This window comes from Myotis myotis, unplaced genomic scaffold, assembly GCF_014108235.1.
Source record: "Myotis myotis isolate mMyoMyo1 unplaced genomic scaffold, mMyoMyo1.p scaffold_m19_p_20, whole genome shotgun sequence".
Classification (NCBI taxonomy): Eukaryota; Metazoa; Chordata; class Mammalia; order Chiroptera; family Vespertilionidae; genus Myotis; species Myotis myotis.
In genome coordinates, this window is record NW_023416325.1 from 13,908,669 (window position 1) to 13,932,789 (window position 24,121).

The 24,121-nt window shown below is 61.4% G+C and overlaps 1 protein-coding gene across 7 annotated transcripts in view; it reads left to right on the forward strand.

Annotated features, from left to right (window-relative positions):
- PITPNM2 (phosphatidylinositol transfer protein membrane associated 2) overlaps nt 1-24,121 on the forward strand; it is a 102,940-nt gene that overhangs the window by 23,132 nt on the left and 55,687 nt on the right. For 5 of the 7 annotated variants that reach the window (XM_036353609.1, XM_036353616.1, XM_036353615.1 and 2 more), the window contains exon 2: nt 3,931-4,033. The exons of 1 other annotated variant lie outside the window; for it this stretch is intronic. The gene's annotated coding sequence lies outside the window, so the exon portion shown is untranslated. Of the gene's footprint in view, nt 1-1,193; nt 1,405-3,930; nt 4,034-24,121 lie in introns of those variants that run through there. One more of the 7 variants, XM_036353610.1, reaches the window with a different exon arrangement.

Consider the following 24,121-nt stretch of genomic DNA (forward strand, 5'->3'; position numbering starts at 1 on the left):
TGGCCGGTGGGCTCAGTGGTTAGAGCGCTGGCCGGTGCACCGAAGGGTCTTGGGTTCCATTCCTGGTCAAGGGCACTTACCTGGGTTGCAGGGGTCGATCCCTGGCCCCCGTCCGGGTGCGTGTGGGAGGCAACCCGTCGATGTGTCTCTGTCACATCCGTGTTCCTCTTTCTCTCTCCTCCTCCCTTCCACTCTCTGAAAATCAGTGGGAAAAATATCCTTGGGTGAGGAGGAATAAAAACACACACGCCTCGCCCTGACCGGTTCGGCTCAGTGGATAGAGCGTCGGCCTGCGGGCTGAAGGGTCCCAGGTTCGATTCCGGCCAAGGGCACATGCCTGGGTTTTGGGCTCAATCCCCAGTAGGGGGTGTACAGGAGGCAGCCGATCGGTGTTTCTAACTCTCTATCCCTCTCCCTTCCTCTCTGTAAAAAATCAATAAAATATATTTAAAAACAAACAAACAAAAAAACCACACACGCCTTATACACAAATGTTTATGGCAGCATGATCCACAGCAGCCACACGGTGGAAACAGCCCCGTCTCCCCACGGACGACTCGATGAGGTGGTCCGTCCACGCGGAGGACTGTTACCCGGCGTGAGCAGGAACGGAGCCCTGACACCTGCTTCAGGTGGATGAACCTTGAGAGCATGATGCTGAGAGGAGCCGGACGCAAGCGGGCGCGTGTGTGATCTCATCGATAAGACGGGTCCAGGGCAGGTAACCCTCAGAGACAGGAAGCAGGTTAGGGATTGCCAGGGCGCGGGGGGAGAGGGTGTGGGAGGCGACTGTCTCGTGGTGCTGGTGGGCCTGGGGTTTCTTCAGGGGGTGAGGGGCATGCTCCAGGGCTAGGTAGCGCTGATGGTTGTATGACTTTATGAATGGACGAGATGCCTCTGCACGGCACACTTCAAAACGGTGAATTTTATGACATGAAATCTCTCCGTCAAACAAAGCGAGGAGCCGTGCCTTCCAGGGCGGTGCGGCCGGCCCGGCCTGTTGACCGTCAGCCGCCCGGACAGTTGCTGGCGGGGCTACTGCGGGCATTTGCCTCCGTCTCTCTCTGCCCGTTCTTTCGCCACCTGCCTCCCGGTCTCCATGCCAACAGAGAATGGAAACAAACGTCTAGCTCCGGGCATACTACCCGCTCGCCTGGAACTCGGGCGTTCCGCCAGCCCGAGACACGCACGTCGGGGCACGCCGGCGAACTGGCTCCCCGTCAGGACGACGGCGTTCGTTACGTGTGCGTTTGACATTGATTCAGGGGGACTGGGGTGAGGCCGGTGGCCTGTTCACAGAAACTGCGCAGAGAAACGGACTCGCTCACTAGCTCACATCCGCCCATCGGAACAAAGTCACGGGAAGACCCGCGGGGAAGCACTTCGGATGTCCCGTCGCCAGAGGTTCGTTGGGTTTTTGTCGTCGTTGTTTGGTGGTTTGTTGGTTGGTTTGCACCCCGCCGTTCCCCAAACCACATGGAAGATGCAGGTTGAGAGCTCAGAGGAGAGGGTCTGGTGTGTAACATAATTCCAGTGGGTGATGCTGTGCTGGGGAAGGGAAGTTTGCTGATAGAGAACTCGTCTCACCCCTCCCTGGCCCCCCAAACAAGGCAAATATCGGGGGGTGATGGATGTGTTCACTGAAGAGGGGAGGAGTCTTTTCAGGACGTATATGGATAGCAAATCGTCACAATTTGCACTTCCGACTGCAGGGTGTCCCCCCAAAATGCAGACACAACTTCAACAGCTGGTAGCTCAAGTTTGACAATGAAGCAGATTTTAATAAACACCGCCTTTAAAATTATTCAAAGTAGGGTAAGCATTTTCTGGGACATCCTATCTATTACCATTTTATTACAGTACTAGAGGCCCGATGCATGAAATTTGTGCAGGAGTAGGCCTCCCTTCCCCCGGCTGCCGGAACCGGCTTCCCTCTGGCACCCGGGACCCCGGCTTCCCTCGCAGCCCGGCTTTCATCCGGAAGGTCGTCCGGAAGGACGTCCGGTCTAATGAGCATAGTACGCTTTTATTACTATAGATAGTACAATATCACAATTATACCTCAATTCAAGGGGGGCATGAAGGAATAAAATGTGTTTTTTTTTCAGTTCCTGGTAAACAGGAAAACACGTGTGCTATGTGGTATCAGGACCCCCCGCCCCACGACTCCCCAGCGAGCACAAACCTCGTACAGACCTTGTTCTGCTTTGTCTCGCCCCTGCAAGGAGCCGGCTGACTTGCTTCTGGCCCCTTGTGTGTGGGGTAGCCTGGCCGTGTCTTCCTATTTTATTCCAGCCGCGTTCCGTCCGCCCCCAGGGAGCTGCTCCCTCCCTCAGCCGACTCCTCGCTCACTTTGTGCACTAGAAACACTTTTGTTGGGAAAGTTCTCCTGCGCCTGCGGGCACCTCTACCTCTCTGTAGGGACCTGCCTTTTCCCTGGGCCCTGCCCACCTCATTCCACGGCTGTGAGTCAGCGAGTCAGGGAGTCCGCGTGGACCTTCTCACCCGGGAAGTGGTGCCCGCAGTTGGTGTGTTACGGGGGCCAACCCTAACCTCCAACGCGGGGAGACTTACTTGCAGGGACCTCGTAGAGGGTTGGAGGGGCTGTGGCGAAGCTAAGAAACAGCAGGAGAAGCCGTGCACAGCAGGAGAAGCCGTGCAGAGCAGGGCGTGTGCGAGGGGGAGCTGTGGGTTTTGGCGTGGAGGGAGAGACGCGGACGTTCTGTTCATTCGGATTCGCCTGTGTCGGGGCTGTTGCAGCTGTGGACGCACGGGAGGGGCAGTGCAGGGCCCAGGTGGGGGCTGGGTTCCTGCAGGCCCGTCCTGTCTGTCCCGGGAAGAGTTTGCAGCATTGGCGGTGGCTCCCGGGAGTGGGCGTGTGGGCTGCGCTGGGTGGTGGGCGGCCTGTGAACGCCGTCCCTGTGCTCACAGCCACACCTCCCACGGCTGTGCCTCCCCTTCTCTCACCTCCCCAATTAGACTCTCCCTCCCCTGGACCGCGTTGTCTGTCCTCGCTGCAGCCAGCGGAGGGTTCCCCTCTCTCACCTGGTGGGGACTGCTGGCCCCGGGCGGGCACGGCCGGGTCCCCAGATCCCCGGTAGCTGGCCTCAGCCCTGGAGGAGGTTGCTGTGGAATTGGGAGTTTCTGGAACCATCCCTGCTCCTGTAGCTCGAAGGCGGCCACCTTCTGGTCCTGGTCCCAGGAAGGGCCTCCCGGGTGGCTGCCTGCTCCCTGAGACAGGAACAGGGGCTCACACATGGGCAGACGTGGCCCCGGCGTCTCCGCGGGAGCCTGGGCGGTGGATCTCCTGCCGTCTGAGGCTGATCGCACTGGGACTCCCCGGAGACCGCGTCTGGGCCTTTTCCTTGGTCGTGTGCTCCTCTGCCCCTGGCCCGCGGTCCCTCTGCCTGGTGCAGGAGGCTGATGGGAAGGCGGGAGGCCGTCATGGGCTTCACCCCACGATGGTGACTGTGACCTGCCCTGGGCCCCCCAGCTGCTGCCCCCAACGCTGGGCTGCTTCCTCCCCTCTTCCACCTGCCGCCCTGAGGCAGCCTGAATCCTGCAGTCCCCGAGGGGCAGTGGGGGAGCCTCAGGTTTGAGGCCGAGCGCTGGGAGCTGGGCCTCTTGCAGTCAGACACCTCCCACCTGTGTGTGCCGGGGGTATGGGCCCGGGGTCCCCCAGCCACGCGCCCCAGCACGGACCCATCCTTGGCCAGAAGTGTCGTGGGCTGCCGTCTCCACGGACCCATCCTTGGCCAAACGAATACTCTGTTCGCAGCGTCCCCTGCCCTGTCCTCGGGGCACATCCGCACCCCCAGGCCCTGGTGTTGCTCAGGATGCGCCCGGCTTCGTCAGTTTCCCCGTGGGGTTGGCGCCGAGGGGTCTAAGCGGCCAGGAGTCTCACCGCCCACCCACGGCCTCTCCCTGCAGGATGCTGGCCGCGTGTCCCGGTCCCCGACACCCTTCTGTGGGCCTAGTCAGCCGAGCCGTACCGCGTGGGACGTCGAGGGAGCCTTCTCAGGCAGACCTGCAGGTAAGGACCGCCCCCCGGCCGTGGAGTTGGGGGTGCACGGGCTCCGTTGCTGTGTGCCTCCTTCCCTCCTACATCTGACTTTATCTGGTTTCCACGGGGTGGAGCGGATCCATCCACCCGCCTTCTTGCAGATACTGACGGCTCCTCACGAAAGAGTGAAGCATAATAATCCCTCCTTTGTAAACTGCTGTTTGAAAGTCTCTGTTATTTTTAGATAGTCCCTTGTTCCATAGGTCAATTCTGTTATTTTTCGACGGTCTCTTATTCTGTAAAATAACTTTGGTTTTTTTTTTAGCTTAAATAATAGGAAAGATAAACTTAACTGTCTGACCTTGCAAGCTAGCCATCTAAAGGGGCTGATACGCCGATACTGATAATATTCTCATGCCAGGTGTTTGTTAGATATAACATGTACTCAAGGTTACAAGTTGTCTGCAAAAATAACTTACACAAAGACCTAGAACAGTGGTTCTCAACCTTCTGGCCCTTTAAATACAGTTCCTCATGTTGTGGTGACCCCCAACCATAAAATTATTTTCGCTGCTACTTCATAACTGTAATGTTGCTACTGTGATGAATCGTCATGTAAATATCTGATATGCAGGATGGTCTTAGGCGACCCCTGCCAAAGGGGTCGCGACCCATAGGTTGAGAACCGCCGACCTAGAAGGATATAAAAAGGGAATACTTCCTTCGCTCAGAATTTGACAGAGATATTCTGCTCTGAACCCGCGCGTAGTAAAGATGACTCCTAACTAATTGGCTCATTAAAGCGTCTCGTATCCAGTAGGAAGGTCTGATGTTCCGTCTGGCAGTGGTCGCTTCCACATTCCATCAAACCTGTCTCTGCTCCGTCCAGGGCGCCTCGCTGCTCCCCTCTGCTCCCCTGGCTCAGCCTCACCTCCCCACCCCAGCCAACGGGACAGGACAGGGGTGGGGGCTCCCCAACCTCCGCCGTGGACGGGAGCTGGTTGTGACCGAGCGTGGCAGGCGTGGTCAGTAACATGGAATGGCCGTGCGTGTTTTCACATGACCAGCTCCCTAGATGAGGAACTGGGGGGTCGAGGCAGAGGTCCCCTGGGGGTCCCGGGGCCTCGGGACGAGAGGTGGGATCTCGGGGGCTTATTTGCTCTTTCTCTCCCTCTGCCCCGAGGGAAGAGCAGGAGCCCTGGGTCCCCTGGGCCCCTCGTCCATCCCGGTCCATCTCACCTCCCGCATCTCATCACAGGCCTCGCCCTGGCCCCCGTACCCCCGTCGTCACCCCAGGGCCGTGGGCGAGTAGAACAGCGAGGGCGATATTTTTCCTTCCTAAACTCTGAGGAACCCTCTCCCTGTGTGCTCACTGGCTAGACTGAGCTTTGGGGACCCCAAAGGGGGATTCACTCTGGGAAACGAACCAGCAGGGCGCCGAGGCGGGGGTGGGGACACGCTGGCTGGGCTGAGCGCACAGCACCCCGAGCAGGAGCCATGACGGTCCCGTTTCACACGAGGAAGCCGAGGCTCAGAGATGCCAAGCACCTGGCTCGGGGTCACACAGCGGGTCAGTGCTGGGCTCGGGACTGGCCCCCAGAACTAGATGCAGATGCACGTGGCCCGGTTTGCTGACCCAGCCCGGACTCCCCTGTGTGTGTGTGTGTGTGTGTGTGTGTCGGGGGGGGCCAGGCCCAGCCCAGACTCCCCTGTGTGTGTGTGTGTGTGTGTGTCGGGGGGGCCAGGCCCAGCCCGGACTCCCCTGTGTGTGTGTGGGGGCCAGGCCCAGCCGAGACTCCCCTGTGTGTGTGTGTGGGGGGGTGGGCCAGGCCCAGCCGAGACTCCCCTGTGTGTGTGTGGGGGGGTGGGCCAGGCCCAGCCCGGACTCCCCTGTGTGTGTGTGTGTGTGTGTGTGTGTGTGTGTGTCGGGGGGGCCAGGCCCAGCCCGGACTCCCCTGTGTGTGTGTGGGGGCCAGGCCCAGCCGAGACTCCCCTGTGTGTGTGTGGGGGGGGGTGGGCCAGGCCCAGCCGAGACTCCCCTGTGTGTGTGGGGGGGGGTGGGCCAGGCCCAGCCCGGACTCCCCTGTGTGTGTGTGTGTGTGTGTGTGTGTGTCGGGGGGGCCAGGCCCAGCCCGGACTCCCCTGTGTGTGTGTGGGGGGCAGGCCCAGCCCGGACTCCCCTGTGTGTGTGTGCGGGGGGGGGGCAGGCCCAGCCCGGACTCCCCTGTGTGTGTGTGTCGGGGGGGCCAGGCCCAGCCCGGACTCCCCTGTGTGTGTGTGTGGGGGGCCAGGCCCAGCCCGGACTCCCCTGTGTGTGTGTGCGGGGGTGGGGGGCCAGGCCCAGCCCGGACTCCCCTGTGTGTGTGTGGGGGGGGGGGGCCAGGCCCAGCCTTCCTGCTGGTCGGGCTCCAGGTGGGTCCGGTTCCTGCTCCGGTTCCCCCGCTTCCCGGGGCCTCTCTCCGCCCTGCTCACCGCCTGTTTCCCGCTGGCACCGAAGGCTGTCTTCATCTCTAACTGCTCATTCTTTTCAGTTCCCGCAAAAAGGCCTCCGGGCGCTAAGGAGGGAGAGGGCTGCCTTGTACTTTTGCGTTTGGTTTTAATTTACTCCCCACGGTGGTGTCTCGGCTGAGAGGGGCGTGCGGGGGCGGCTGGCTGGGCAGCGAGCCTCAGCCCCTCCGAGGTCACCTGCTGTACCTGGCGGGGCGGTGAGCACTTCTCTGCCCACGGCCTGAGCCTGGCATCAGCCTGAGCCTGGCATCAGCGCGTTGCTCCGAGGGCCGCCTCCTGCCGAGCCTTTGCGTCCGGCTCCCTCTTCTGGGAGGAGGGTCCTTTCCTCCCCGGCAGCGGCCTCCCGGGGTCTGGGGCCCGGGGCATGGAGAGCGGCCTCACCGCCCATCTTCCTGGGGAGGGAGGGGGTCCTCCCCTAGAATCCTCAGCCTCACTCGCTTACCCAGCAGACGCTCATGGACTCCTCAGTGCCTGCCCGGAGGGTTCCAGGTGCGGGGACGCAGCTGTGGATGTCACAGACAGAAGTCCCTGCCTGCGATGCCTGGGGCGGGCCCAGCGCCCTCTCCGCTCTCACCTCTGCGCTTTGCCTAGGCTGTTCCAGAGTCCCGGCTTCCCTCTTCTCACCTCTACCCAGACCCGGAACACAGCGGGCCCCAGTGGGGGAGTCAGGGTCACCCCGAAATGCCGCTGAGCTCCTCCTAGGAGGTGGGGGCCGTGCAGGGCCCCGATGGCGAGACTCACGCAGCGGAGAGAGGCTGAGAACGGGACTTCTCCCTTCGCCGCTGCAGGGCTGATGGAGCAGAGGCTGAGGGAGGAGAGGCTGAGGGAGGTGAGGCTGAGGGAGGAGAGGCTGAGGGAGGAGAGGCTGAGGGAGCAGAGGCTGAGGGAGGTGAGGCTGAGGGAGGAGAGGCTGAGGGAGGAGAGGCTGAGGGAGGTGAGGCTGAGGGAGCAGAGGCTGAGGGAGGTGAGGCTGAGGGAGGAGAGGCTGAGGGAGCAGAGGCTGAGGGAGGTGAGGCTGAGGGAGGAGAGGCTGAGGGAGGAGAGGCTGAGGGAGGAGAGGCTGAGGGAGCAGAGGCTGAGGGAGGTGAGGCTGAGGGAGGAGAGGCTGAGGGAGGAGAGGCTGAGGGAGGAGAGGCTGAGGGAGCAGAGGCTGAGGGAGGTGAGGCTGAGGGAGGAGAGGCTGAGGGAGGAGAGGCTGAGGGAGGAGAGGCTGAGGGAGGAGAGGCTGAGGGAGGTGAGGCTGAGGGAGGAGAGGCTGAGGGAGCAGAGGCTGAGGGAGGAGAGACTGAGGGAGGAGAGGCTGAGGGAGGAGAGGCTGAGGGAGCAGAGGCTGAGGGAGGAGAGGCTGAGGGAGGAGAGGCTGAGGGAGCAGAGGCTGAGGGAGGAGAGACTGAGGGAGGAGAGGCTGAGGGAGGAGAGGCTGAGGGAGGAGAGGCTGAGGGAGGAGAGACTGAGGGAGGAGAGGCTGAGGGAGGAGAGGCTGAGGGAGCAGAGGCTGAGGGAGGAGAGACTGAGGGAGGAGAGGCTGAGGGAGGAGAGGCTGAGGGAGCAGAGGCTGAGGGAGGTGAGGCTGAGGGAGGAGAGGCTGAGGGAGGAGAGGCTGAGGGAGGTGAGGCTGAGGGAGGTGAGGCTGAGGGAGGTGAGGCTGAGGGAGGAGAGGCTGAGGGAGGAGAGGCTGAGGGAGGTGAGGCTGAGGGAGGTGAGGCTGAGGGAGGAGAGGCTGAGGGAGGTGAGGCTGAGGGAGGAGAGGCTGAGGGAGGTGAGGCTGAGGGAGGAGAGGCTGAGGGAGGTGAGGCTGAGGAGGAGAGGCTGAGGAGGTGAGGCTGAGGAGGAGAGTGAGGTGAGGAGGTGAGGCTGAGGAGCAGAGGCTGAGGGAGCAGAGGCTGAGGAGGAGAGGCTGAGGGAGGTGAGGCTGAGGGAGCAGAGGCTGAGGGAGGTGAGGCTGAGGGAGGAGAGGCTGAGGGAGGTGAGGCTGAGGGAGCAGAGGCTGAGGGAGCAGAGGCTGAGGGAGGAGAGGCTGAGGGAGGTGAGGCTGAGGGAGCAGAGGCTGAGGGAGGAGAGGCTGAGGGAGGTGAGGCTGAGGGAGCAGAGGCTGAGGGAGCAGAGGCTGAGGGGGTTCTTGGCCCGATGCAGCTCAGAGCCCTTCCTTCCCGAGGTGGTGGGGGTGCACGGCCGGAAGCTGGGGTTCCTTTCTCAGCTCCACCCGGCTGCCCGCAGTCACTGCGCCCACCCCCACCGAGAGGGTCTGCCTCAGAGGGGCTCCCGTGGGCGAACCTCTGCCCTCAGCGGGCGGGTGAGCAGAGCGTCTGGCTTTGCCGTGGGGAGGGTCCGTGGGGAGGGTCCGAGGCTCAGAGGGGTCACTTCCTTCCTGACTCCTCAGCCCTCCCAGGGAGGGCGTTTCCTGCCATTGCCTCCTCAAGGTCACTGTCTCAAGGTCGCTGTCTCCCGGGGAGGAAGAGCTGGTGGCTGGGGCAGGACCTCAGACCACAGCGGCCGCTGACACACACTTTCCATCCCAGCCCCTTGTCTGTGGGCCACTCCTTCCCCTGCGAAGCCCGACTCCCTCCCCAGGCGCCGGGCCCAGGGGAGAGCGGCCGGTGGTCCCCGTGGGGTCCGGCTGTGATGAAGCCCAGGCTCCATCCTGCAGCCAGCCCGGCCGCACGCCGAGGGCCGTCCCGCGTAGAGCTGGTCCCCTGTGCTCCCCCCAGGCCGCTGACCTCTCCCGGCCACAGCTCTTTTTCTGATGACGTGAGACTCGGAGTCGGAGGTGGGCTCCCCCTTCTTCACAGGCTCAGGGCCTCCCTCCGCCTCTGAGGAACCCGGCCCTTCTGTGTCCCTTCTCAGGAGCCTCCGTGCCCGCTCCCTGGGCTGGCGTGTTGGCTTAGGTGGCGCACTCGTCCCGAGAGCATCCCTCGTTTTCACCCGGGTGCGGGAGCTGTGTGTCTCTGCCCTTGTTTCTGGTCCCTGCCCTGGGCACTTGTTGGGGTTCACACATGTGGCTAGAGGGTGCCCAGCCAGCACACTCGCACTCCGGGCTTGGCAGGGTCGAGCCTTTGCGAGGCCACAAGGGTGCGGCGCAGTCTCAGGGTGGTTGGATGGGGCTCCTCTGGAGCTCTGCCCACTGGCAGGTCCCCCCCCCCCCCCGCCTTCCGCTCCCTCTGCCCCCATGTCTGCCTTTCTTGGTTCTTTCCCCTGGATGTGCACTCACGGAGCCGCATCTATAACCTCATCTCGCCTGGCGAGGGGCACCGGGAAGCAAGGGCGATGAGCGGATGCCCCCACCTCCCGGGCCCATTAGTGTTCCCAGGGTCATTTCGTTGCTTGGTTCCTCCTCACACTTCTTGAGCCATGAGCCTGCCCAGAACAGTCCCTCTGATTCCTGGAGATAGTGTCCAGAGCTTTCCCCGCTTCTCTCCTGGTAAACTCCTACACATCCTTCAAAGCCCCACAAAAATGGCCCGTTTTCTGTGAAATCTGCCCCATGAGGCAGTCAGCTGCTGCCTTCTCTCGGCTCCAGCCGCACCCTGTGCCTCCCTCTACTAATGCACCAGGTGCTCTAATAAGTGTCTGCCCCTCCCAGACGGGGAGTTCCCGTCCAGGCCACTGAGGAGTGGGAGTGGCACCCGGTCCCTTAAGGTCCCTGACCGGCCAGGTTACCTCCAGGTCGTCCGTCCTTCCAGGAGGTGGGAAGTGGCCAGGTAAGCGGAGGCCGAGTGTGCACGTCCGCCGCGCCCTGCACCTCCTCCAGGTACTCAGCCTCGGTGCCAGTGACCTGCTTTTGTGAGCGTGTGCCCGGGAATCGGGGCGCCCTCGTGCCCGCTCCCTTTGAGTCTCTGCTCTGTCTCCCAGTGGATGAGCAGGCCGGCGCCCTCAGGCGACCATGTTCCCTCCCGTGTCCCCGCAGCCGGCAGCTGACACACACATCTTGGACTTGTCAGCTGCGTCACTACAGAGGCCGCGGCCAGTGGGGGGAGAGGGATTACGTTCTTCCCATCTGGCTCCGGCGCCTTCCCAGCCCCATCCAGCTGTTCCCCGTTACCCAGTGCCAGGCGGCAGGTGCAGGGGTGAGGCCTGCCAGGCGCTGGGGACCTGTCCGTCATCTTCACGTGAAATGTCTCCAAGGCTATTTCTGGCCTCGCCGTGATCCCAACGGTTTCGGGGATAAATATAGACACGATTGAGAAGCCCCAGGGGCGGCGGGCGGGTGGGCGGGCAGCACCGGGAAGGGCGTGGACAGGCGTGTGGCCTTAAAAAGTCTGCCCAGTCGTGCCGAGTGCAGAAGGACAGGTTTCCTCGCCACGCACTGTGCCTGGGGGCGGCTGGCCGAGCAGGGGCTGGGGAGAGGGGGACAGGAAGCTGAGCCGCCAGACCTTGCACAGGGCAGGATGCTGGGAGTGACTCCCCCGTCGCCCTGTTCGCAGCTTATAGAGGGGACGCCCGTGGCCCCAGCAGGAGTCCTGGGGACAGCTGTGCGGAGGGACAGGCCAGCGTCCTCAGCTCCCAGCCTCTCCAGGCCAGGCTTCTGCTGCAGAGGGGGCCGCAGACGGGCTGGGCCGGGGTGACTGTGGGGTGCCCAGGCCTCGGCCTGCAGGCAGCTGTGTCCACGCCTGTCTCCTTGTTCTGCTCCCGGGCTGCCTGGATCCACCACCCCCGCCCCCTCGGTCAAAGCCCAGCTTTCTTCACCTGCGGGTCCCCGGTCCTCACTGCTCAGCCAGGCGGGCTGCAGAATGGCCCTTGTTTAGGCTGGAGCTGCACGGAGGGAGCCCTGGCTTCCGGAACCTTCTCCTTGCCTGCCTTTACTTCTCCCCTTCCCTCTCACCCCTTCCCGCTCACCCCTTCCCGCTCCTGACTGCCTCCTCCCAGGCGGGAGCCGACACTGGGGCTGGCGCTGAGCGAGGACCCGTCTCGAGGAAAAGGATAGAAGTCAGTGAGCTGGTGAGAACCTCCCCGTGAATCAGACTGTCGCTGTGCCGTCACCGTCATGTCGCGGGAAGCGTGTTCCTGTGGTCCCTCCCGCGGCCTCATTAACAAAGGCCAGGAGCGGGAGCGCGCACAGCCGTGCAGGGGGAGAGGCACTCACTCGCGTTGCCTGCACGAGCGATGCCCAGGCGCCTGCTGTCTGGGCCGGGAGAGGCAGCTGTGCCGCGGGGACTCCGCCAGCCGCTCAGGCTTAGGCTTCAGGGCTGCAGGGACAAAGGGGACCTCGGGGCTCCGCGAGCAGGTGGCACGTGTGGGGTCTCACTCAGCCCCAGTGTGGGCTCTGAGCAGCCGGCCTCCCTCTCAGGATCCCATTGGTCCCAGACGGGATGGAATCAGTAGGCAGTTCAGTGCCCAAGGCACTTGCCAAGCCCTGGGGGATGGGGTGGGGGACGGGTGTCTCCTGGGGCCCGGAGCCCCTGGAGGGAGGTCTCAGGGGCCTGGCACTTGAGCTGGACCCCGTAGGATGCCCAGCTCACTCAGACGAGAGGTGGGGATGGGACTAAAGGAGAGGGGCCTTCCGGCCGTGAGGAACAGCCTGAGCAAAGGCACAGAGGCAGGAGGATCCTGTCGGCCAGGCTAGGGGCTGAGCTGGGAGGGTCAGGCTGAGCCCAGGCCAGGAGCCAGGTGGGGGGTGCCATGTGCGCCCCTTCAGGAGCGTGGATGACGTCCTGAAAGCCGGGGCAGGGGGAGAGCATGAGGGGCCTTTAATCAGGCTCAGCCCATGACCCGGGGTTCCCTCTCCAAGCCCCCGAGTCAGCCGGCTGGGAAAGGGGTGCCGGCATCGCTCTCAGCCGCTTCTCCTCCTCACCCCAATGCTGGTGCTGTGAGCTCCGGCACCCGAAAACGACCTGACTGGGAAAGTGTCGTGTGACGGGAAGATAAACACGTTTGCTCACGTGAACCACAGGCGCTAACCTGGCCACGTGAGCACTGTCATGTGCGCACGCGTCCGCGGGTGTGTGCACGCTCCGTGGGTGTGCATTGATAACTAGAACAAAGGGGGGAGTGTGTGGCCCTGACCGTGCCTTCGGGGAAAGAATTGCCCGGCTTATGTGGCTCAGTGGTTGAGCATCAACCCCTGAGCATCCACCTATGAACCAGGAGGTCATGGTTCGATTCCCGGTCAGGGCACATGCCCGGGTTGTGGGCTCGATCCTCAGTGTGGGGCGTGCAGGAGGCGCCGATCGATGATTCTCTCTCATCATTGATGTCTCTCTCTCTCTCCCTCTCCCTTCCTCTCAGAAATCAATAAAAATATATATTTTAAAAAATTGTGTAAGTCACCCTCTAACCCAGGGGTCCTCAAACTTTTTAAACGGGGGGCCAGTTAGTTCACTGTCCCTCAGACCGTTGGGGGGCCGGACTATAGTTTAAAAAAAACTATGAACAAATTCCTATGCACACTGCACATATCTTATTTTGAAGTAAAAAAACAAAACGGGAACAAATACAATATTTGTATTTGCATGTGGCCCGCGGGCCGTAGTTTGAGGACCCCTGCTCTAACCTGTGTATCTCAGGGTCAGAGTGTTGGCCCACGGACTGAAGGTTCCAGGGTTCGATTCCTGGCAAGAGCCCTGAACCTGGGTTGCAGGTTCAACCCCAGGGCCCCACCCGGTGGGGCACATGGGGGAGGTAACTGATGTCTGTCTGTCTGTCTGTCTGTCTCTCCCTCTTTTTCTCCTTTCCACTCTATCTAAAATCAATGGGGAAATGTCCTTGGCCAGCATTAACGAAACAGAGAAAAAGAATTGTGTGAGTGAGAAGCCAGCACTGCTGTCCAGTTCGGGCGCCTGCACAGACTGAGCGGTCAGAGCCAGGAGCCTCATGAAGGCCATTCAGGCCCAAGTCCTTCCGTTCTCTTCCCCGTGGAGAATAAAGGACCGTTTGTCCACTCACCGAACACCCTGACCCAACGCTGGCTCCTTCCCCCCTGGCAAGTCTCCAGGTCTCTGTGGACACCCACCAGCTATCTTTTTAAAAAATATATTTTTATTGATTTCAGAGAGGGAGGGAGGGAGGGAGAGGGAGAGCGAGAGAAACATCAGTGATGAGAGAGAATCATCGATCGGCTGCCTTCTGCACGCCCCACACTGGGGACCGTGTCCTGACTGGGAACCGAACCGTGACCTCCTGGTTCGTAGGTCAGTGCTCCACCCTGAGCCACACCTGCCGGCTGCATTTTCATTTAAAAATGCTCCCTTGTTTGCCTGTGGAAGGAGACGGCTGGTTAGAAGTCTGTGGCAGTGGCCTCAGAGTCGTTAATTAGGGTCTTGTAGATTTTCTTCAGATGCTCCTGTAGAGAGAAACGGTCGTCTTTGAGAGAGAGTCAGTCGCTTACTTTTTTAAAAATCCTCACCCGAGGATATTTTTCCATTGATTTTTAGAGAGTGGAAGAGAGAGGGAAAGACAGAGAAATATCAATGAGAGAAAACATTGATTGGTTGCCTCCTGCATGAGCCCAACCCAGGGCCTGGGCCGGGGCGGAGCCTGCAACCGAGGTACGTGCCCTTGACCAGAATCGAACCCGGGACCCTTTGGTCCGCAGGGCGCCGCTCTATCCGCTGAGCCAAACCGGCCGGGGCGGGGTCACTAGCTCTTTAGCCGTCGCACAGAGTCCCCGCCAGTGTGTAGGGCCCCCCAGGTCTGGCCCCGGGTGGGTGTGGCCTCCAGGTGTCCCCTGGGAAGGCTTTGTAGCCCCTCCTGGGCCCCAGCCCGGTTCCGACTCTGAGGGAGTTAACTGCACACGGGGTGCTGACCAGCACAGCTGGGCTGAGCGAACAGATCTCGGGCCTGACCTCGAGGCTTTTGAGAGGAACCAGCCGATCCAACTCTGCCGTGGGCTTCCCCAGGGCCCTGCTCCGAGACCCACCCCCCCCCCACCAGGTTCCAGAACCTCACGGTATCCAGATGTTGGAGCTGCGGAAGCTGGGGACCCTGCCCTTGGCCCCCTTCCTGCTTCTTCTTCCCTTCCTCTTCCCTTCCTTCTTCCTTCCTTCCTTCCTTCCCCCCTCCTTCCCTCCCTCCCTTCCCTCCCTTCCATCCTTCCTTCTTTCCTTTCTTCTTCCCTTCCTTCTTCCCTCCCTCCCTCCCTTCCTTCCGCATTTCTGTTGAGACACTTTATGAAACATCGAGGACCGGCTCAGACCCTGGAGCCGTGAGGTTTGAGTGCCCTCGGGGCTGTGTGACCTGGAGCAAGTCGCCTACCTCTCTGTGCTTCAGTTTCCTCCTGTGCAAATCGGGGAGGAAAAGGATGAACTCAATTCCCTCTCCGCAGGCCATGAGCCTGCAGGCCCCATCCCCTGCCTCCCCCCGGGACCCCGGGGCCTGGACCGTGATTGAAGCTGCCTGTCCTTCTGGGAGGTGCCAGGGATCACTGACCGCGGATCCTCTTTGAAGGAATGTGCCTGCGTGTTTGGGAGACCATTTGGCCACTTGGACCATGTCCCAGCCACACGCTAACCCCCGTACGTTCATCATCTCATACCATCCTCAAAAGAGCCCCCGTTTTGTAGGAGAGAACTGGGGCTTGGAGGGGTGAGGGGACTTGCCCAGCCCCCCCGCCCCCCCCAAGCCGATAACGACGGAGCTGGGATCTGTCTGCCTTCCCATGAGCTGCCTCTCTGCAGCCCAGAATGGCCGAGGGCTGCTGGCTTACCATGAATACACACGGCCTCCCCACCTGGCCCCTGGGACCTCCCCTGCATGTTTCTGACTGTCGGGTGGTCAGAGAAGCTTAAACGGAGGAAGCAAGTCATGTGACACCTAGGGAAATGCATTCCAGGCTGAAGGCACAGCAGGTGCAAAGGCCCCGAGGCAGCTTCTTGGCCTCTGCCTGCTCTTCGGGGTCTGGTAAGCCATCTGGGACCCAGGGGATCCTCACTGGTGAGGCTGGCTTTCTCTGAAGGCCCCTGGCGTTCCTGCCTGCTGGAGCTCCCGAGCTGTTGGTTAGGAACCGACATGCGTCTGGGATCAGACGGAAAGAGTTCCAAACGTCACGTGATGTTGTCAGCCCTTCAAATAGCGTTTTGGAGCGTGGACTCCCCCCAGTTCCCATTAATCACAGCTTCCCATCGCCCCTCCCCCGTCTCTGTTCTTTCTGCCTCTGAGTTTGCCTGTTCTGGGGGCCTCACGTGAGTGGACTCGTACAACGTGGGTGCTTTTGTGCTGCCCCCTCTCACTTGGCATCATGCTTTCAAGCTTCCTCCCTGCTCTTGGGGGTGGACATTAAAAATACGATTTTATTGATTTCAGAGAGGAAGGGAGAGGAGAGAGAGATAGAAACATCATTGATGAGAGACAAACATCGATTAGCTGCCTCCTGCACGCCCCCTACTGGGGATCGACGCGTGTCCCAGGCCTGCGCCCTGGCCGGGAATCGAACCGCGACCTCCTGGTTCATAGGCTGATGCTCAACCACTGAGCCACACCAGCCGGGCAGGGGGTGGACATTTTATTATTTTTCTTTTTAAAGTTTATTTTTATTTTATTATTATTTTCAAAAATACAAGCACCTGGTGTTCTTCTAAAACTCTCACCTCAGCCATCTTTTAAAACGCAAGTTTCTGGGAGGTAACGCTCATTGAAAGGAAAAAAACCTTAGTCGTGTGAGAGGATCAGATTAACTCATTTCAGCTGTTAAACACTGATTGCTTGACAAGTCTCAAGTTCACCTACTGTTGGCCTTTTATTACAGAAAAGCTAGAAAATACGCTTGAAAGGGTTACACTTCTCGAAATATGTCTCTTTAAAGTGTGAATGTGTTTGCCAATGGCCGGGGGTGGGAGGGTGGGTGGACATTCTAGAAACACAGGGTGCTCGCCCTGCACGCCTGTCCCCGTCCCCGTCCCCGGAGCTGCACGGGAACAAAAGAGGGAGAGAAGCCCAGGTCCTGGGGGAAGGGCCTCTGCCCTCCCTGTGCCCAGAGGCTGCATGTCTCCAGGTGGGCGCACCTGCCCATCAAGGCCCCGTCCCATCCGGTCCTCTCCGAGACGGCTCACCCGTGGGTCCTGGGCTGCGTGCTGAGGTGCAGCCTCGGTTTTCCCATCTGTGGAATGGATCTCACACACTGACTCTCCGGCTCCCTCTGGCCCCATCAGGCTGGCTTCCCATAGCCGACCCGGAGCTGACCCTCGCGCACCCTGTGCCAGACTCTCGGGGGCGGGAGGGGGGGTGGGAAGGGAGCGGCTCTTAGCCTGTGACTTTTTATTTATTCATTAACTAAGAGATGTTGATGTATCAGGACGCTGACAGGTCACATGGCCTCTGAAAGCACAGGGCTGGTAATCCATTTAAAAAAACATTTTCTTCTTCTTTTTAATTTAATGGAGGAAATCATTAGCTGGGAAATTGGTAGAACTGATTTATTCCTGTTTGGGGGAGGGGGAGGGGAAGCGAACGTTGGCTCTAATTGCCACTCGTTCTAGAAATATGTCAGCCAGAGCGTCCCATTAGCCGGGGCCTGGCATGGGCGGAGGCAGCCCAGGGAGCCGGGTGGGGGCGGGGGGCTCTTTCTGGACCCAGGAGGGCGGCCACCGAGATGTCAGCAGCAGCTTAGAGAAGCCAGCAAACCTGCCTCGGCCCCTGGGGGCGCTCTCTGGAGGAGGGGGGCCCCGCTGCCCACGAGCCCAGATCTCACGCACGAGCCCTCATTCCCAGGGACACGGGACACGGGACCAGGCCCCGTCTGGGAAAACGGACTACGTGCCTCTTGGACTTCATCCGGTTCCAAGAGGAGGCAACTGGGTTCACCCTAAAAATAACCAAACTCGCAAACATCTCGACAGGCAAATGGTTTTCGTATCTATAGGCCACATCACTTAAAGGTGCAGCTGCTCTCCCACCGCCCCAGCCTGTTCTCCCGGAGCCAGGAGATGCTGGGGGTGATCTGGGCTCTTCTGGGGTCACCGTCTTCCCGCACCCAGTGGAGGTCTGGCTAGGTTTCCGCCCTCCCGGGGACGCCTCCTGCCCTGGGGCACCCGGTGCGGCAGGGGTGCGGCACCTGAGACTCGCAGTGGCCCCCGAGTGCCCCTGACTGGGGCGGGGTGGCCGGGCTGGGGTGCTGCCGCCCCTTCACGCTCGCTGTGTGTGCCTCACTTTGCTTTTCCAAGCGCATCTGGCCCAGAAACAGGAGTAAGTGAGCGTTCAGAGAGGAGGCGGCTATAAATAGCCAGGCAGGATGTGGAGAGGTGAAAGGCAGGGGCCGCCCGGGACCCACCCGCCTGCTGGGTGCCGGTCTCCCCGCTCCGTGGGCAGAGCCCTGGCTCACCCCGGCTGCCCTCCCTGCCACGCCCTGTGCCCGGCCACCTGGAGGCTCCGGGCACGCGGCTGCGTCACCGATGGGGACTCTGTGTCCATGTGCTCATCCGTCCCTGGATGTGCTGCGTCTGGGGGGGACGTCCACCACCAAGTGGGGGGCTGAGTGAGGTCAACCCCTCTGGGCAGCGGGCCTGGGGCTCCAGGGCAGGCTCCTAAAGCTTTGTGATGGGGTGGGGTCACAACATGAGTAACAAAGAAACAGAATTTCCGGAGGATGAGGCCCAGAAATCAGGATTTTTATTTATTTTTTTAAAATATATTTTATTGATTTTTTACAGAGAGGAAGGGAGAGAAATAGAGAGTTAGAAACATCGATGAGAGAGAAACATCGATCAGCTGCCTCCTGCACATCTCCCACTGGGGATGTGCCCGCAACCCAGGTACATGCCCTTGACCGGAATCGAACCTGAGACCCTTCAGTCTGCAGGCCGATGCTCTATCCACTGAGCCAAACCGGTTTTGGCAGAAATCAGGATTTTAAAAAGATTCCCAGGTGATTCTAATGTGCAGCCAAGGTTGAGAACCACTGCTCTACATAGTCTTCATTCATGTGTCCATTCATTCATTCATTCATTCATTCATTCATTCATTCAAAAGATGGCTTGCAGTGCCTGCTGGGTGCCAGGAGCTCTCCGGGGCCCTAGGGAGACAGCTGTGAATACAACCAACCCAGACCCCTGCCCTCACAGAACCCCATTCCCGGGGAAGAGACACTTAAAAAACAACAACCAAATAGAAACGTGCTGCACCATGGATGAACCTAGGAGACACTGGGCCAAGTGAATTAAGCCAAACACAAGAAGACAGACACTGTGTGACCACTTCAGCGGATCCTAGAGGTCAGATCGTAGAGGCGGGAAATGGAGTGGCCGGTGCGGGGAGGGGGCTGGGGGCCGCGGGCCCGTGTCTGACTCGGACAGGGCGGCCGTTGGGGAAGAGGAAGCCGTTGGATGGGACGGGGTGCCCTCGCCTGCGCTGGCCGGGGGTTGCACAACAGTGTGATGTACTCAGCGCCGCCACACTGCGCGCCTACACATGGCTCCGGCGGCCCGTTGGCCGTGGTGTGTACGGGACCCCAGCTTTTAAAATAAAAAGTACAGAAGAAGAAAGCAGAGCACATAGCGTCTCGGGCTCAGTGCCGTGAGAGGGTGAGACGGGTCCGGGAGGGCAGGGCTGGGGTTAAGCCTTAAGTCAGGGCGGGAGGAAGGCTGTCGTGAGAAGGGGCCCAGCGGCTGTGGGAAGGGGGGGCGCCTCCAGGCAGAGGGGACACAGGGACAGATGCCCAGGCAGGAGGGGCGGGCTTCCGGGCCTTCGGACAAGTGGGTGCGACCAGGCCACCTTGGGGCTCTGAGCCGAGCAAGGCAGGACGCCTTGTGGGTTTGCGAGGGATCAGGCAGGGGCACGGGAACTGAGAAGAGCTCTGCAGGGTGGGCGGCCCCTCGTGGGGGTGCCCCCGCCTGTCCTTCAGCTCAGAGCCCGGCGGGCGGGGTCTCTGTGTCGGGGTCAGCTTTGCTGGTGTCCTGGGCTGCCACTCCCCAGAAGTCACAGCTGTCACTTCTGCCTTTGCCCCTCGGGCGGGCGGTGGCGTGACTGGGCGGGGTGGCCGGGCCAGGATTCGGTTCCTGCCGATCGTGCTCAGAGGCCACACAGCTGCCTGGAAGCACGCAGCCGTCCCTGGGCCCCGGCCCGCCCTGCCCGCCCTGGCCGGGGGTTGGGTGCCGAGGCGCCCCCGCCTCCCTCTCCTGGGCCTGTCCCAGAGTCGCTTCTCGGGGGGCCCCAGCAGGCCAGGCGGGGTCGGGCCGGCTTCCGCCCCACCTGTGTCTGCTGCCCTGTGCTCCACCCCGCCTCCCTGTGCACCTGCAGAGAGAGGGGGGACTAGCCCCTGGTCCCAGCTCTCGCGCAGACCCCCTGCCGGAGCCCGGGCAGCTTCGTGCATGTGTGCATATGTGCATGCGTGTGCACACGCACATGTGTGTGTGTGTCAAGGTCTCCCTAGCGCCTCCCACAACCCAGCCTGGGCCCAATGGCCCTCTACACGTCCCTCACCCCCACCCTTTGCTGCCACTTTATTTATTTATTTAGCACATTTTATTGATTTCAGAGAGGAAGGGGGAGGGAGAGAGAGATAGAAACATCAATGATGAGAGAGAATCATCGATCGGCCGCCTCCTGCATGCCCCACACTGGGGATCGAGCCCGCAGCCGGGGCATGTGCCTCAACCGGGAATCGAACTGTGACCTGGTTCATAGGTCGACGCTCAACCACTGAGCCATGCCGGCCCGGCTGCCGCTGTAGAAAGGTGGGGAGGGTCTGTTCCAACCCTTAGCTCCCGCCCAGACATTCCAGGGGTGACCTCAGGAGTTGCTGGGGGAAACGGCAAGAGCGGGGGTTCTAGAACGGTGTCTGGGGCCGGTCGGGCCGGGAGGAGCGGCCAGTGGTTCGGGGTCCCCGGCATGATGGCGTCGGCTGGGCCCACTCCCCTGCTGGAGCTGGCTTTGTTCTCCCAGAGCCCGACCCCCCGCCCTCTGACCTTTTAGGAAGGGGCCTGGCGGCCAGGCTGCCCCACCACGCGGACACCGCGGGGTAAGTTGGGAGGGAAGGGGTGAGGGAAGAGGACCGAGGGGCTTGGTGCGTGGCCGGGGCCCTGGGTCCTACTTTCCCGTCTCACCCAGTCCTCGGAGCTGCTCTGTCCGGGTCGATCACCACCAACCCCAGACGACTGTTTACTTTTAAATTAAAGTGAAATGAAATTAATAATTGGGTTTCCCAGTCACACCAGTCCCGTTTCAGGTACTTAGTGGCCACGTGGGGTGAGCGGTGGCCGCTCTGGACAGAGCAGGCGTAGAAACGTCCGTCGTCACAGAACGTTCTATTGGGTAGCGTTGGTCCTATCTCTAGAGCAGCCCCACGAGGTTGAGACTGTTGCCCCATTTTATGGATGAACAAACTGAGGCTCAGAGAGTTGGAAATGACTGGCTGGTCATGCAGCCAGCGAGTGTCAGAAGGCATGAGGACACAGTAGGGTGGGTCTCAGAGCGTGGACGTGAGGTTGGCGTGCACACGAGTCCAGCGACCAGCGGGCTGCTTCTGAGGACCGAGGGACCGAGGCCCAGTAGTTGGCCACACACACACTCTGGGACCTCTGCCTCCTTCGGGAGCCCTCCTGTGCTCGGGCACCTAGTGGGGAGCAATGCTTTAGGCAGAACTGAGTTCACATTCAGTTTGGGGCCTCTGGGATCTGCACCTTTGGGACCAAATCCCTTCGGAGGGAGGGGCTCTGAGAAAAGTCACTGTGCTCTGAGACACCCATTTTATTTTATTACTAGAGACCCGGTGCACGGCCTGGCCTGCGGGGATCAGGCGAAACCGGCTCTCTGACCTCCCTCGAGGGGTCCCGGATTGTGAGAGGGTGCAGGCCAGGCCGAGGGACCCCACTGGTGCACGATGGGGGCCGGGGAGGGAGTGCAGGAGGGCTCCAGGGCGTGTCCATCCCGTCTCACCCAGTCCCGATCGGCCAGACCCCCAGCAGCAAGCTAACCTACCGGTCAGAGCATCTGCCCCCTGGTGGTCAGTGCACATCATAGCGACTGGTTGAACGGTCAATGAATGGTCAGACACTTAGCATATAAGGCTTTTATTATATAGGATTATCTTTAAAAATATATTTTTATTGATTTCAGAGAGGAAGGGAAAGGGAGATAGAAATATCAATGATGAGAGAGAATCATTGCTTGGAACCTGCAACCCGGTCTTATGCCCTGACTGGGAATTGAACTGTGACCTCCCTCCTGGTTCATAGGTCAGCCCTCAGCCACTGAGTCACGCCGGCCGGGCTGAGACACTTATTTTAAAGGTGAGAGAGTGAGAGCTAAAAGGCGGAAACAACCCACATGCCCCTGAGGGTGAACGCGTGTGGTCCGTCCGCACGATGGACCGTTATTCAGCCACGAGAAGGAAGGAAGCGCTCACACCTGCCTCCGTGTGAATGAGCCTCGGGTGCAGGACGCTGAGTGAGGCCAGACAGAGGCCACACACAGTGTAGGGTCCCATTGGCAGGAAGTGTCCAGAGAGGCAAGTCCATGGAGACGGAGCAGATGGGTGGCTGTCGGAGGGGGCGGGGGTGTGGTGTGGGGGTGGCTGCTCACGGGGACGGGGTTCCTGGGGTGATGAACACGTTCTGGAACCAGGTAGAGGTGCTGGTTGTGCAGCCTCGTGGCTGTACCACTTGCCGCCGAATTGTGCACCTCAGAATGGCTGAAGCGGCAGGCCTCGTGTCCGGAGTTTGCCGCACTGAGAACGGGAGAGGAGGTGCGCCGTCCAGGTGAGCGCGGACGGGTGTTCATTACAGAGTGTTTTCAAGTTGGCCGTCTGCCTGGGCGTCTTCACCGTAAAGTGTTGAGGGGAGCGTGGGGTGACGGTTTTCCAAGGCCGTGGGAGACGGGATTCGGCCAGGGCTCCGAGCCTCTGTCCTGGTGCTGGGTGAGCAGCAAGGAGGGGCGGGAGCTGGGAAGCGCTGCCCGCTGTGCTCTGTCCCGAGGGAGACAGCGCGTCCACAGCCACGCCCGTCTCCGTCCCCGTCCCTTCCTGTGCCCGCTGTGCCGGCTGGGAGACGGTGGGTTTACCCCGATGAGCAGTGGGGGTGCAGAGATGTGATCCGACCTGCCCCTCCAAGAGGAGAAAGAGGCCCAACCTAGGCCACTGGGTCTCTTTCTAGCCCCCCCCCCCAATCTGCTGCTTGGCATGTGGGCTGAGCCTGGTGGCACCGCCCAGTCCTGCCACTGGGGCTGGGATAGAAGCAGCTGCGGGCAGGTGGGACTCCCTGGAGTCCTGGCCCACAGCAGCCTGGGGGCGCCGTCCACCTGGGGGACCGGGTGCGGCCTGGAGAGCTCACCCCATCCTCCTCCACACCCTGTGTGGGCGGCCCTGGGCATGAAGCCCTCCTGTAGGTGGACACCCGCACTCCCGAGGGGGGCAGGTGTGGCTGAACGTCATGGGGAATTCGGGCTCAGGGTCTGGCCTCGCTGATGGTCAGAGTGGGGGCAGGTGGAGGTCTGAGATGCCTGCCTCCCGGACAGGGACACGGGCCCCAGCTGCTTGCCGGCCTCGGGGAGGGGCTCTGGTCTCAGGCCGCCTCTGGGTCCCAGCCGGGTGCACAGCCCTGAGGTTCCTGCCCGCTCCCCTCCCGGGGCAGGGGGCTGCTCTTTGCCCCCCTGGTCAGGCCGGCCCCCCTTCCAGCCCGGCCCCGTGGCCCAGAGGCCTGGTCTGGGGGAAGCTGCACTGAGGGTGGGGACCGGCTCTTCTGCCGCCTTCCCCCTGGCATATGGCTCCTCCGCCCGCCTCAGGCGGTGCCAGCGGCTCCCCCTTCTCCATGGCAACTTAGCACAGTGGTCCCAGTGGAGGAGAGAGAATCAATTCTCCCTCTTCCCTCCCTCCCTCCTTCTCCCCACCCCTTCCTCTGGGCCCTTCCTCCTTCATCCCTGCTCCAGGCTCTCCCATCCTCCGCTGGCTGTCCGTCAGTCCATCCCAGGGACCGCTGGGCTTCGAGGCGCCCTCCCGCTCCAGGCATGGGCGGCGCCCTGAGGCCGTGGGCATGGGGAGCGCGGTGGAGGACCTCCAGGGGCCTGGGGGGCGGCCTGGCTCCCGCGGCGCGGGGCTCCCTGCGGCTCTAACACAGCGTCCACCTCGCCCGCTGCTTGCATTTTCTTCCTGAAAGGTAATATTCTGCTCTGACGGCCACCTCACTGCTGATCAGGCTTCAGCTCTGTCCTGGTCACGTGGCTGCTTGTCTCCTCTGAGGAGCGGGATGCAGGGAGAGGCGGGCGGGGGGAGGCTGAGTTTGGGGGCCCAGGGACCCCTCCAGCGCAGTTGTGAGTAGCGGGGCTCTGGCCTCCTGGAGCTCAGGTGCAGCTGTCTGTGCCTGTGCAGTTTCCCATGTCATTGCTGCTCCGTGAGGACAGTCTGCCTTCCGGGACCGCGCTCTGCGGGGAGGGGGGGTTAGAGGCAGGCACGTGCACCCTACCTGGGGCCGCTGGGGCGCAGGGCTCCCTGCCTCATCCTCCCTCACCTGACGGTGCAATTCAGGGGGGGAATGTTTAGTCTCGTAGCCACGACTTTCTGAGCAGATGGTGCAGGAGAGTCCCGGGTGGGCTGATTGGGGGGGCGGGTCCTGCCAGCAGGGTCTGCTGGGGACAGTCCCTCCTCGGAGTTTGTTCAGACGGGACTTGAAGGCGGCTGCCCAGCGGGGTCGACATTTTCCATCGCCTCCTCCCTGTCTCCCAACAGGAGGGAACTGGTGAAGTTAACTGTGGGGA